The following is a 12334-nucleotide window of genomic DNA, read 5'->3' as shown; positions in this document are numbered from 1 at the left end:
TGACCCCAGACTCACCATGACTTAGCATTAGCAAATTTTCCTTCTCACCAGTGCTCTCACACACACACACACACACACACACACACTACAGGGTGGGGAAAGACTGCCTACCCGTACTGAACCCCTATACCTGTATTTACCCACCAATGAGAGGCGCCTAAATGATAGGTCCACACGTGCTGGCATTCTAAGCACTTGGTCAGTGTGGCCAGAGCCTGAACTTAGGCCACTGGGAGGTTGCAGATGCAAATCGTAAATGTGACACCATGAGCTTGAATTTTGCTTCAGGCTTCAGTAAACAAGCTACTGTATGAGTGCGATCGAGCCAGCATGATGTAAAAACGCTAACAGCTCCAGGTACGCATTACAAGGGCACCTGCCTAGCCAAGAAACGTCTCAAACTTGTTCTTCATTAGCCGAACAAACTGCCAAAACAGGTACACTGACCCCCTCCCCACTCTGGAGCAGAGCTCAAACGCCTGCGCGTGACCTCTGCCCTCCCACACACAAGGCGCTAACAGGGGCCTCTTTACCGCCATACTTGCCAGCCAACCAATCAGCGTCTCACAGCCAGCAGTGTCCTGTGACACGTCTCCTAAAACGAAGGTGCGTGGAGCCCGGCGCGGTGGGGTCGTTCCTGCCCCAGAATAACGCTGCGCTCACGTGGTGGCGTTAGCGTTTGAGGACCACCGCCACTGTGCGTTTGCAATGGACGACCGCGGCTTTCACGTCGCACTCCCGCGCAAAAAATAACACCCCGCAAGTCGTTCTGCGTGTGGTTCCACTGGTGGGCTGACCTACAAGGTTCCTAATGGACTCCTTCCCCATTACGGTAGAAATGGAACCCATCTGGCCAATCGCACACGTGAAAGTCACATGACACAGCTGGGGGCGAAGAGGAAGATACCCTTCAAAAAAAAACAGCGCATATATACTTATATACTTATATTTTTACACCCAGCTGAAATGACACGTTGGCGGAAGCCTTGCTAAGAGGCTCAGCGATCGCTACGCCGTAGCCGCCGCGCTCCTCCGACAGTGACCCAGCGCCCGGCACAGAAAGACGCTCATCCCGCTAAATCTGATTACTGGATAAGCGGGGAGGCCAGGGCTCCCACAGGACCTAAAGCCAGGAGACACAGCTGCCCCGTCAGGGAGAGAGCCCAGCAACGTCGCTAATGGCATCCTGCTGCTGAGGGAAACACAGCTTACTCCACAGCCTCTCTTCTCAATAGCAAATAAGCACCCCACAGTTGTGTGCAATGTCCTTACATACACATAGGGATCCCGTGTGCATTTATAGCCAGCATCTGGAAACATTAATGGTGACCTCTTCTGAGTTCAGGTGCAGACAGATGTTGCTGATGTTTATTTCTAGTCTATGGACACAGAAAAAAAAGCTTGCATTGATGAATCACTCCAGTGAATCTAAATTTATAACACTGTACCTCAACCTTCTGTACTGACTGTACATTTGATCTGGGAGCAGTGAGTGAGTGTGTGTGTGTGTGCGTGTGTGTGTGTGTGCATGTGTGTGAGTGAGTGAGTGTGAGTGAGTGTGTGTGTGTGTGCATGTGCTCCACATCCTCCAGGTCTGCAGCCCCCCTCCCCTCTTTCTGTCAGTAATTTGGGGGGAAGCGGCCGTTCGTCCCGGCCTTGTGGGGAACGCACCCGGCCCACGTCCCCAGGCGCCCTCCCTGTCCCCAAAACAGCCCCTGCCGTCCCAGGACAGGGCGTCCTGCCAGCTCTGGAGAGAGGAGCGCTCTCTCGCCTCTGGGGTGCTACAGGTAGGGGCGAGAGAGGGGGAGGGAGGGGAGAGGCAGTCCTGGGGCATTAAAGGGGAGCTTAAAGGGATCGCTCACTTTCTGGAAAAAAAAATAAAAAATACTCCAAAGCAGTTTCGCCGAGTCAGTCAGAATAATACACAGGCATCCACAACAAGCAGCACGGGGGCGACACCGCTGATCCTCGATCAGCCGAGAAGACTAATTAATATACAGAAAAAGCACAGAAACAAGGATTCACCTGGTGGGGGGGGTTCAGAAACGCGAGACCTCCAGTGCCACCAGGCTTGAGCAGGGATGCTAACGCGGAAGCGCATCTTCCGTCCGCCCCTGAGGGGGAGCGGCTGGCTCGTGCCCCGTCCCGTGATGAGCAGGGGGAGCTCGGGGTGCCACAGCGGTGGGAGCACAACTGAATTTCATTCAACACCGTCATCACCATCATCATCCTCACTGTAATTATCACAAGCACCCTTCTGTGTGTCATCACGCTGGTGAATGAATTGAGTGGCCTCAGTGCGCATATTAACATGAGTGTGTAGGAGGCAAGATAAAACAATAACAAATAAATCATGAACCAAGTCATCAGCACAGACACAGAGAAAGAGAGAGAGAGAGAGAGAGAGAGAGAGAGAGAACCCTACAATGAGGTGGCAGGGTAGAAAGAGAGGCCATGTTTGGGAGAAGCTGGCAGTGGGGTGGTAAACATGCAGAAGACACCAGAGGTAGGTGGGCGGGGCCACTGGAGAAGACTTCCTTTACAGATAAGTAAACTACATGGCCTGCTTAGTGTGTGTGTGTGTGTGTGTGTGTGTGTCAATGCGTCTGTCCGTCTGTGTGTATTGTACAGGCCAAAAGTATTAGGCCACCAGTGGGTTTTTTTTTATTTTAGGTAGAAAAGAATTCCATTAATTTGTGCATATTTATTGAATAAACCAAAGTACTTTTTGTTTCTTCCAATTTCTTCCAACAATAACACAAAAAGATTAGTTTTACTTAAAAATAACCTTATACACAACTTTCCGCAAACTAGCCTCCTTTGGCTTTAATTACAATTACACAAATTATTGGAAGTCTATTTAATCATTTTGCAAAGTGGGAGGTTCAGGGCTGAGAGGGAGGTGGAGAGGTAGTTAAACTGATGGAAATCTTATCTACCTTAAGTTTTAAAAGCACAGGTAGCCTAATACCATTGGACTGTAGTGTTTTGGTTTGTTATTAAATAAATATGTGCATATATTAACTGTATTCCTCTCTACGTAAGGTTTTTTTTTTTAAACCACAGGTGGCCTAATACCTTTGGCCTGTATGTCTGTGTGTGGTCTGACACGCTCGCTCACTCGCTCACACACACACACACACACACACACCACGGCTCACTGCTCAACAGAACCGTGCAGGGGAAGGCCGGGGGCGAAGGTCCAAAGAGCCATAAATGGGGCTTTTGAGGAACGCTACGGCAGACCTAGGGCTAATATTTCCACAGGGGAATCTTCCCGAAGCCCCTCCCACAGCAGACAAACCCCCGCCCACAGGCTCCACAGCTGCAGAGCCAGGTCCTAACATGACAAGACCCCCCCCCCCCGACCCCCCCCACACTGACAGCTCAGGCCAGGCGCTCTACCCTGCCATGCGTACCGCCAACACAGACAACCCCGAGGCCACAGCCACCTTGAGAGCAATTAGGAGGGGGGGGGAGAGGGTAGAGGAGAGAGAGAGAGGGCAAGAGTAAGGGGGGGCAAGAGAGAAGGAAAGGGGAGAGAGAATGGAAGGAGAAAGCAGACAGAGAGAAAGGAGGAATACAGAAGAAAGGCAAAGGAAGGAGAGAGAGGGTGAGAGAAGGAGCCTGCTGTACAGAAGGGCAGAGTGAAATGAGAGCTGTTACAGTCAGGCCCAGGTCCTCACGCTGGGGAAACAAAGAGCAGCAATCAGCACACACAGCCGGCACACTCTCCACTCCCACTGGCATGAGGGCAAACTCACACAGCCCAAACCCCAACCCCACCCCAGACCCCGAGCCCATCTGCACCTCAGTCCCACCGCAGAGACCCCCCACACCAAACCCAAACACCCCCGCCTTTCCCCATCTCCCAGGGGAACCAGCAGCTGTGTGGGTTTGTAAAAACCAGGATGGACCTCTCAATCATCACTTACCCCTGACAAAAAAAACAAAAACAAATTCAGCTCTCTCTACTCTTTGCCTAGGAACCCAAGTTCTTCCTCAGGCTCTTTGTTCACGATAATGATTCCTCTTTGGAAAAGCACAGCTACCACAAAAAAGCTCGCTCTCATCCAATTGATCCATTCACAAAGATTGGTGATTAAAATCTTACTGCATGTATGTAGCACGCTGTGCCTTTTCTGCGTTCTGACCCATGGCGGACTGATGCAGCAGGAGCTCAGAAGCGTGCGGTACGGTGGGTGGTAGGCAGATACAGTGCCAGATCAGCATTCTTCCTCATGTTCACATGGGTCCTGACAACTCTCTCTGGACCCGTATACACGACTGTTCTGGGACCTTATGTATTCATAAGCCCTTACATTATGCTCTATCTGGAACCTGTGAATTTCTAGAACCCTTACGCTCTACTGCCTCTGGAAACTTTCCACTCTACTATTACTGTAACTCTGACATTTGTTGTTTCTGGAACCTTTACATTCTACTGTTTCTGGAACCCTTACATCCTACTGGTTCTGGAACCCTTACATTCTACTGTTTTTGGAACCCTTACATTCTACTGGTTCTGGAACCCTTACATTCTACTGTTTTTGGAAACCTTACATTCTATCTCTGGAATCCCCACATTCGACCGTTTCTGGAACTCGTACGCTCTACTGTCTGGCCTGACATTTTGCCACCTCGCTCCCTGGGTGTGTAGTTGTGGTGGCAGCTGAAAGCTGAGGCTGGCTGGCGTGGAGACGTTTACTGCTGCTCAACATGTTCATTGAGGAAAAAGCCACAAGGTGTGATGGCATCACCTCGCTGCCTCAAAACGGCCCAACCGTCAACCACAGCTGCAGCTGCCCAGATTCTGTCAAACATGCATCCTGCAAACCCGGCCCTAGGGAGAGCTCACCAGCAGGATGGGGAGGTGGGCTGGGGAATGAGGAGAGGGGCCGGAGAGTGGGGATGGGGGGCTGAGGAACAGGGAGCAGGGAGGGGGGCTGAGGAACGGGGAAGGGGGCTGGGGAAAGAGGAGGGGGCTGGGGAACGGGGAGGGGATCTGGGGAACGAGAAGGGGGGCTGGGGAGCGGGGAGGTGGGGCTGGGGAGCAAGGAGGGGGGCTGAGGAGCAGGGAGGGGTGCTGAGGAGCGGGGAGGGAGGCTGAGGAGCAGGGAGGGGGGCTGGGGGGAGGGAAGAGGGGTAGGATCCCCCCCACGGGCCTCCGTCCACACTTAACCCATCGAAAACATAAATCCATCGCAAAGTACAAATCGCTTAACAAGAGCCAACCCACCCTACCCATCTGTTATACCAAGGCAAAGCAGGGCCAGTCCGCTATGACCGGGGCAGATTACAGGCAGAGCAGCAGATGATCTCCACAGCGCTCAGTTAAATAGCCGCAGGCCCCCGGTTGCCCCGCCCCCTGCGATCGCAGCCCAGGCGGCGTGGAAGTGCTCCTTTTACGACACGTCTCCCCCGCTACGCAGCCGGTCGCCCCCGCTAAGATCTACAGCGCAGTTCCTGCGGCTCTCCCCCCCCCCTGCTGAGTCAGCTGTAATCTGATCCAGTAATTATTTTACAGAAAAATATAGCTATAAAACCAAAACCCTGTAAGCGCTCCTCCTCCTTCCTCCGGCAGGCCTGAATTTCACCAAAAACTTCAGGTGCGTGCTCCCCCGCCGGCTCTGCCATTAAACTCCTACGCTGTGTCAGACCGAACACTGACAGCGCAAATCCACTTAAAGGTGCGATTCCTGCCCCCGTGTTCAAGGCCTCTTGTGAACAAACAGTGAAGTGCTGGCGTCTGACCAGTGTCCAAGTCCACCGCCCCGGACCGTACGGATCAGGAGACAGCGCTCACAGTCAGATGCGTAACGAGATAGGACGCATATCGCGACACGCATCATGATATTCTACTTCCCTGTACTAAATATAAGCCTATCAAAACATCTCACACGCAGTATCCAAATCCTACATGTACACTTTCATGCAATGGCTATAAACGTGACTGACAAAACATCTTTTCAATCTGTTCATTGGCTAAAACAATGCTTCACTGACTGAATCATTTAAAAACACGAGAATTTAACACGTGGGTGGGGGGTGTGGTCACAAAAGGTAATCATTATACATCATCTAAAAGTTTTAAAAAGGAATAAAGTAAAAATATCGCTGTACGGACGAGACTGTGAAACCCCGATGCGAGCGGGCGTGTAGATATTTACGCGTTCTTTCAAGTGGCGCACATGTGGAGCTGAGCACCGCTGGCACTGCTGGCACTGCGGTCTGCACGTATACAAAGCCCGCGGGCGCGGAGCAGCTGGCCGGAGGCGGCACAGTCGGGCAGGGTGGCGCGCGTCTGAGGCAGAGAGAGGCCGCTCGTTCTCCCCACGGCGTCCCACCCACCCGCTCTCCTCAGGGCGATCCCGGATCAGCTCGGCACGCCTCTGCTGGGGCTGTGCGCCCCTCCCGCCTGACCCCGGATCAGCTTAACTCTCTCCCAGCTTAACGCCTCCGTTGGGACTGCTCATTTGAGTCCAGCTGATCCCAGATCAGCTCCTCTGTGTCCCAGGGGCTCCTCTCACAAGCCAGGCTTTATAACCGGTTCTGCATTTAAGTGCTTCATTTAAGTCATTGATTGGCCAAAGAGTCCACACACCTTGTTTGTGAAGTCTATATTGGCACCAGATTGACAGGAAATCACAAAAACCCACAGGCACTGTAGCCCCCCCAGGAATGAAGTTTGAGATCTTTGTACAAGACACACCAAATGGCGCATTCCACAGGCCTTAAGACCCTTGCAGACCAGTAAGACGAGACAAAGCGAGTCAAGGCAGTAAGGTTTTATGGCTCTCGGAGATGAAAGTGTGAAACACTAAAGACTTTCTGTGAGGAGGGAATTCACAGACGACAGTCTCGCTGCTCTGTGGCCATTATGTGGTGGTGAGCTGTGTGCGACATCCTTTTCGGCTTCACAATTTCAGCAGAAATATATTAAGCATCATAAGTGAAAAGAAAAACTTACGGGACAGCAGCACTAGTCCATGCCAAATTACTATAGGCCTGCACAGGGCCTCTAGCCACTTCATTTTGGGGTTGGCAAATACTTTTTACCATCTTATTAGCCACAACATGGCTTGATGTATGTGGCAGCATACCCACTTGGCCCTGCGTACTCAACCCAAAACACTGGCTACACTCACAGCGGGTTCCATCTTGCATGGTTTAGCAAAACAGTTGGGACATGGAGGTGTAGTTTGGTAAAAAAAAAAAAAAAGGCAAATTTTCCAAATACATAGAAAAAATAGGGGATGTGTGTATCAGTTCTCCCCTCTCACAAATAAATTAAGTGAGTGTGTGTGTGTGTGTGGGGGGGGGGGGGAGCATACGTCACACAGGCTCACTTTGTGAATGTATCTCTCAGCAACCAAACACAGCTGCACTCCCCAGGAGCAATATTTAGCCGAAGACACCACAAAACTGGCATCAATAATTCATTGATCTTCCACCGGAGAAGGTGGCCTCTATCAGTTAACCTGACAGAGAGCCTTGTAGTCAGCTAGAGCAAATGGACTAAATCAGCCACTTCAAACAGGCTGATGTGCAGCAGCAAGTGCGGTTACAAGGACAGAGGGAAGCGTAACAGCTGTAGTTTATTCTTCCATGGCTACTCGGTCAACTGATTAAGTGTCAAGGCTATCTATAGATTTATTGTGTTACTTTCCATTACAGAATGATTAGCCTATTTTTTGTGCATTCAAAATTCATGGCAAATGCTTACAGAAAAGGAATCGGTTCAGAATGTCTTTGTCACTGTGGGTAGGAGGTCAGGCTGTGTCACTGTGGGTGACACAGCCTGACGTTCAGCTTAGCCAGTGTGAGTCAAGCGCTTTCTGGAAGAGCTTGTGAGACTTGGACAGACTCAAGTTGCAACTCACCAAGTGCTGCCGGGCCAATTTCACAACCCAAAGTCAGCGTGACGCAACAGATAATGAAACCAAAAGAATACTGCTATGTTGTATTGCCAAAACGTCAGTCCACTTGGCCAGACTGCCAAACCAAAGTTGTACTTACTTAACAGTGACTATGGAAACACAAATATTACGTTCTGCTAAGGAAAGGTGTATCTCATAATTGCAACTGAAATTTAAAAGGTGTTTGCTGACCATAAAATGTGGAGTTCAATCCCACAAGCTTGTGTAAATCCTGTGACAATTCACCAAATTTGGTTGAAAAACTCAAATGAGGGGCAATAGTAACTTTCAGTCTTACATAAGCTTTAAAACGAGTCTGAAGAGATGGCTCTGCCCTCTATAGGCAGGGGAAGGAACTACATAAATTTGGTGAATCAAAGGCACTTGAAGCACTGGCGTGTTGGTAGGCCTTCCACACTTGTATCAGAAAATGTTTTGGTTTTTTTTTCTGTGCAGCTACGAACGTTCATCTTATAAAACAAAGTTTTGTTTATGCGGACCACGTTTGTCCGTATTATTTACAGCGAAAGTGTAAACTTCCACAGTGTTACTTAAACAAATTTTAATTAAGATTTAAGATCTTAGAATATTAAAGTCAGACCTCAAACTATTTATTAAATACGTTAGAAGTCAGTTGTCCTACACAAGTTCGATAACAAAATTTCCCAAGACTTCTAAAACTGTTGCAGCTTTAATAATGTCGCGACAGATGATCCAGAAACTTGCTCACGTCACTATTTATGGGAAGAATGCCTTATTTTATGAACGTTTTTCATAAATTAAGACTGCAAACCCTGAAAAAAGTCTATCAAACGTAGGCTACTCGTATAAAAAAGCTTGTATATAATAGGCAGCTCAGGAGAACGTCTGGAAAAACTACCATACTGAACAGGACTGCGGTAAGGTCATGCAAAATTATGTTCCAGCATTGCACGGTAGTAAAATTCTAGTAAAACTTATCCAAAAAGAAAAAGTATCCAAACAACCTATTGCTTTCCGTGCTACATGATATATGGCGGTTTTACCCATCTTAAACACACCGCGGTGAAAAGAAGAGGTGGAAGGGCTCATTTTAAACCAGGGTCATTTCAAACGAGATACCTAGTTAAGCATCTGTGCATCGGAGTGAGAAGAGCACATGACAAACCGTGACACTTTCGCCGAGTCTAAATCGCACTTAGCGTGAATTGAGTAAGCGAACATAAAAAGAAATGCGGCAGGAATACACTGAAGCAGAACATCCATGATTGATTACTATCATACATTAGCCACACTCGCTGGGCACTCTGTAGCCAGCTCCGTCGCACAGTAACGCGTGCCCGCAATGAAATAACAATGGGAGACATTTTGTATCTCCTTGCAATACTTCAGTCAAAAGTATGGGTGGTATTTTTACTCTGTGCCCTTTAACATACGAGTATGTCTGTGATATAAAAGCCATAACCCCGAAGGGCCATTCGGTTAATTTGTCAATTACGCTAGAAAGGGACATTGATTCGTCATTATTAAATCCCCTAGCCTGCAAGCTAACCAGGCTAAACAAATGAGTCTTGGGTTCTTTCGACTCATATTCAGTCTGGCCCCAAGCAGGCATTACACGATCATAAAACGACAAAAGCAAAAAGAACCACACAGTTTAGTCTTAAGCGTACAGTAGCCCAATACCGGCAAAGGGGATCAGTCTTCCGTTAGTCAGCCAACTGCTTGCTTACGTTACCTTCGATTCAAACTGCCCGAGGTTGGTTTGCTTCGCTCTTCCCTGCGGTCCAGATTAGAAATCCAACTATTTAGGAAGACGATGACCAGTACGACCTTTCCGCTATGCACAGGCTGGCACTCCAGAGATAAGGTTGCCAACTTAATTCGTGTTCGTTTTTATTCTGTAGGCTACTACAGTCTACCCAGTAATGTGTATTCCTTTACCTCCAGAACGACCAGCGACCTAGTCCGATGATTAGCCCAGCTATTTTCTCTAAGTTGTATTCTCCATCTCAGTATTTATGGGTGGAAATGTGTTTCCAATGTAGATACGATACAGCAGCAAGTATGTTTCAGCGATGGCTCGACCAGGAGCGTTTGTAGTTGGACCCGGTTAGCAGCGGTTCGTTTCTAAGACGCGGCATGGGGATGTTCCTTAAACTGAGAGTAGCCTGTGCACTAGATAGATTCTGTGGTCCGTGCACTCGGCAGTGTTTGCCTAGTAGGCTTCGCTGCATACCTCCCTCTATTGCACAATGGGCTGCTATAATTTATTCATGAGATCATGAGGATGGAGGTTCTCTGTCGGAGGGGAAAAAGGCAGTTTTTGTCTCTCTCTCGTCGCCCTCTTGACTGACTTCTAGCCGTCAGACCAGAGCAGTAGACCGACGATTGGAAAGCGCCACACCAGATGATTCGCTTTTCTCGTATACCTATAGCACCTTGAATACAAATGCAAATATCGCCATTTCGGCTCTTGAGTACGAACTGATTCGTTGTTCTGACAATTCAACGCATCGATTTTGAGCCAAGATGGTCAATCTAGGGTTAATCACTGTTGTGAAAGAAGCTGTTATACACGAAGAAACGACTGTTATAGGTGTGATGCAACATGTTAAGGTCTTCATATTTGCTGTCTGCAATTAGCATTGAATGGCATTAGGCTTTCTTGTCATATCTCAATCTGCAACCACAAAGTTAGTTACACTGCTTCTAAATTATTTACAGAGGGCGCTCTTTGCAATTTTCGAACTTGGATTAATTTAAATATTATCTAAAAAATTAAATGAAGAGAAATAATTGGCGAGATTAATGTACTTTATCACAAAATATTTTAAAAAATAAAAAGCCAAAAGGGATCAAAGGTCAAAAATAAACATCAGACAAGTCTAATTGACTCAAATCAAAATGTATTTGTACAGCACATTTTACAAACAGTTGTCATTATACACTTCACAGTAAACCCTAGCCTAACCCCCACAAGAGCAAGCCTAGGGCAACGGGGGCAAGGAAAAAACTCCCAGAGTGGGACAGATAGGAAGAAACATTGGGAGGAACCAGACTCAATGAGGCATCCAGTCCTCCTCTGGTCAGTTTAGGGTGTGGATTTTAATGACCAAAACAGTAGGCTACATCAGTCAATGTCCATGTTAATGAATTAGCCGCAGCTAGGTGGCAGTCCTGAGATGGTGGGTTGGGGGAGCATTGGTGGAGAGAGGACGGTGTCAATGTGGGGGTCAGGCAGGGATGGTGGGGAGGCCAGATGACAGCAAGTGCCCAACTGGTGATATAGGGATGAAAAATTGAGAATAGGCAGTAAGGGACACCATTTGGGGATTTCACAGGTGACCGGGAGTCACTCATAGCTGCGTAGCTACTAGGAGGGAGATTAAGAACCGATGCTGGAAACAACCCTACCCACTTACAAGAGCCTGCCAGGAAAAGTGGGATCACAGCTCTTGGCTGATGACAGCAAGGAATGGATGCCACCCCGTAATACTGTAAGGCTGCAGGCTTCTCCTGCCCTGTCTCCAGTCTATAACTAAAGTCAATAAAGTCAATTTTAGCATTTTTTACTTAGTTCATCACACTGTTTAAAATATATGATTATCACATTACCAAACAGATCCTTACAGGCTCAACATAAGGTGTAATTTTGGCAAATACAAAAAATAATGAGTATCTACAACTGGTTTGTTTAAATGTAAAAATAAATCATAAGAATAAGAATAAGAGGAAGAAAAAGAAGAAGAAAGGTAATTGAACACCAAAAACTTTCAGTTTATGGAGAGGAAGTTCACGTCATGCAGTAGCCTCACTGTTGTGCCTACGCCCTAAAAAGCTTTGTGTTACTGAAGGGGTCGGACACAGTTTGGAAGTGCACTGTAAGTTGGCCTCCCTCTGCTGAAGGTCTCCTCTGGGCAGGGAGCTGTGGATGGACTACTGGGACTACTGAACTGTGCATCCTGTGCTGGATTGCAGCCCAAAAAGGAGGGGGGGGGGGGTCAAGGGGTTGCAAGAACGATGCATGTACTGGCCGGCAGGATAGCACAAAAGAGAGGTCAGTGAACTTAAACTCAACCACACCCTCGCCTGACTCAAAGCACCAGCAGAGAGGGAATTCCAATTCAGGGAGATAGATGTGAGAGTTTAAAAAAATTATAGCTGCGCAAACAGCATTCCCCCCAGCACAAGACATTAGCTAACATCTCATTTTCATAAGAAAACTCCTGGATTAGAGCAGATTATGAAATAATCATGTATAGCCTTTCTTCATTTCTGTGCTGCTGCAGAGAATGTGTTTTTCACTACCATTTATGCAAGTGTCATCATGAGGTGGAATACATGTGTATATGTGAATATGTATATATAATATATACACATAAGATGGAGATATGTGTATGTGTTAGAGAGATAGAGAGAAAGTGTATAATAAA

At 47.9% G+C, this 12334-nt stretch overlaps 1 protein-coding gene across 2 annotated transcripts in view; it reads right to left on the bottom strand.

Annotated features, from left to right (window-relative positions):
- The window catches only part of zmiz2 (zinc finger, MIZ-type containing 2), a 45774-nt gene extending 35643 nt beyond the window's left edge, over positions 1 to 10131 (bottom strand). Inside the window, exon 1 of one of the 2 annotated variants that reach the window (XM_064308227.1) lies at positions 9637 to 10131. The gene's annotated coding sequence lies outside the window, so the exon portion shown is untranslated. The remainder of the gene's footprint in view (positions 1 to 9636) is intronic. The other variant, XM_064308228.1, reaches the window with a different exon arrangement.
- Positions 10132 to 12334: the final 2203 nt, after the last annotated feature.

Source organism: Anguilla rostrata, chromosome 14 (genome assembly GCF_018555375.3).
Source record: "Anguilla rostrata isolate EN2019 chromosome 14, ASM1855537v3, whole genome shotgun sequence".
Classification (NCBI taxonomy): domain Eukaryota; kingdom Metazoa; phylum Chordata; class Actinopteri; order Anguilliformes; family Anguillidae; genus Anguilla; species Anguilla rostrata.
The sequence above is the reverse complement of the archived record's forward strand: the minus strand, read 5'-3'. Positions and strand labels throughout refer to the sequence as shown.